Raw genomic sequence first — 2,655 nt, 5'->3', positions numbered from 1 at the left:
GAAACCAGACCACCAGGAGGGGCGCCTGGGTGGCTCAGTGGGTTAAAGTCTCTGCCTTCAGCTCAGGTCATGGTCCCAGGGTCATGGTCCCAGAGTCATGGTCCCAGGGTCCTGGGATTGAGCCCCACGTCCGGCTCTCTGCTCCACAGGGAGCCTGCTTCCTCCCCCCTCTCTCTGCCTGCCTCTCTGCCTACTTATGACCTCTGTCAAATAAATAAAGAAAATCTTAAAAAAAAAAAAAAAAAGAAAGAAAGAAAGAAAGAAAAGAAACCAAACCACCAGGAGCTCCTGGAACGCTGTGTGAGAACAACGGATACCCTTGGTTCAACTTGGCTTTTCTTGCAGGAAGAAGTATTTTCAAAAATGCCAAAAGGTAGAAACACTGGTGTTCTCACCATCCTAGAGTTTTACAGCGGCTAATATGTCGTCCTATTTGCTTTAATTACCTTCTTTTAACAGAAGAAAGGGAACCTTGATAGCCGCCTTTGACCATTCTGCCTGTTCCCATCACACCACTCCCTACTGCCTCTCAAAACAACAGCCTCCGAATTCAGCCTATATCATTGTAGTCAATTAAAAAAATTTTTCTACGTACACTTAAGACTTAATATGGTTTTGTGTCTATAAAAATGTCCATAGATGGCATTATACTATACCGTCTCTATAAAACATCCTGTGGACTGTATAAAGCTATCATCACATCTTTCTTAACTTCCTTCTTTTCTCAACATTACCCTTTGAGACCTAACCCTGTTGATACAGATGAACTTGCTTCCTTTTAGATGCCACACCGGAATCCAGGTTAATACGTGTATACATTTTCCTGTCAATGGATATTTCTGGAAGTTCCATTTTTTGTTGCTATTGTGTTGTAGTGAGCGCAGGCAATACTGTCTGCCTGTGCATATATGGGGGTTTAACTCCAGGCACTCTCTCTAGAAGTGAAAGTACAGGCTCAGCAGCTCTCGGCAGTGATGTTTTATCAGCTTCTGCTCTCCAGAGAGGCCAAAGCAATGTGCACTCCCTCCAGCAGCATAGAGAGCTGCTTTGGTGTCCTCCTGAGGGTCCTCTGGGGGTGCTCAGACTTGAGCTCCCAGCAGGCAGGTTCACAGAAACGTCGTGCCCAATTTGCGTCACTTGTGTTCCCAACAGGCTTGGTTGCAAAGCACACTCAGGACGAAATGGCTAACTTCTTGGTCCATGGGTTTCCCATGGCGGAATCCTTTCTGAGCAACCTGACTGTTCTGACCAGGTCATTAGCAGCCTGCTCTTGCTCTGAGTGTGGATGCTTGGTTGCAGAGGGACTAAGAAGATCTGGGTTAGAGGTGAATCTGTGGCTGTCCACACAAATGCCAAAAACTGGTCTTAGATTTAGGGTCAGAGGTTGGAGGATTCCACCTGGCCCACAACCAGGCTCAGTGCCAGTGGGCGGTAATAACAATCAACATTTTGAGCTTGTGGCTCATTTTATTTTCTACCTACACTGACCCTCAGATGGGCTTCTGAGTGCAGTCCCGTCTGGACTGTTGACAGCTTTATCCCCTCCAGAGTCTGGCACCTAAACACTCATCGACTGCATCCACGTTTGCAACTGGGTTGAGAAGAGCTGCCGAGTCTGGAAACACGATTTGGTCATCCTGTTTGCAGGGTACGGTCGCAGAGCCTGCTGACCGATCAGATGCTTTAAGAGAAGGGAGGCTGGCTCTTCAGGGTGGGAAAAAGCATCTGTCTGTCTGTCCTTTACCCGCAAGTGGGTTCCGGCGGACGCCAGGGACGCGGGGGGCGGGAGTGGGACCGGGAACGTAGGGAAGTGGCCAGGGGTCGAGGTCAGAGGGGAGAAGGGACACTGAGTGAAAGCGATCTGGGGCTGGGGGACGATGGGTGCCGCAGGGAAGGGGATCTAGAGCGAGCTCGGGTGTGGGAGGAAGGGACCGGGCGCGGCGGGAACGGAAGGGGCCCGGCCGAGGCCCAAGGCGAGGGACCGGGGCGGTAACGAGTAGGGGAGGTGGGTAGTGGTTGGGATGGGGGGCTTGGGGAGGAGACTGTGGGAGGAAGGGCCTGGGTTGCGGCGGGAGAGAAAAGGGGCTGGGGGCGCAGGGCAGAGGCCACGTGTGGCCCCGACAGGGGGTGTGGAGGGGGCTGGGGGCGCAGGCGTGGCTCGCGCCCCCAAATGGGGCCCGCCCGGGTACCGCCGTGCCCCGTCCGCTCGACTAGTCCCCCGGCCTGGGAGCCCCGGGTCTTTGTGTGGGCCGCGCCCCGCGACTTTCCCGCCCAAGGTGCCTGCTCTCTCCTCCGAGCTCTGTGGCGCGGCCGCAGCAGGGCGCGCCGCGTCGCCGTCGGCGCATGCGCGCGCGGGAACCCGCCCTCTGGGCCGGGGCACGTGGCCCCGCGGGCCGGCGTGCGTGCGCGCGCCCGCCCTGCGTCCCGCGCCCGCCCTGCGTCCCGCGCCCGCCCGCGCCCGCCGCCCCTCGAGTCTTTCCCTCCGCGCCAGGCCGACGGGTGTGGCCGCCCAAGCCCGCGGCGTGCGTGCGCGCGCGCGCCGGGCCACGTGGGAGCGCCGCGGCGCCGTTGCCCCGCCCCCCTCGGCGCGCGCCGGCGTCGGCTGCGTCTCCGGGCATTTGAATTGCGCTTCCGCCATCTTTCCAGCCCTCAGTC

Source organism: Mustela nigripes, chromosome 8 (genome assembly GCF_022355385.1).
Source record: "Mustela nigripes isolate SB6536 chromosome 8, MUSNIG.SB6536, whole genome shotgun sequence".
NCBI classification, from domain to species: Eukaryota; Metazoa; Chordata; class Mammalia; order Carnivora; family Mustelidae; genus Mustela; species Mustela nigripes.
The sequence above is the reverse complement of the archived record's forward strand: the minus strand, read 5'-3'. Positions refer to the sequence as shown.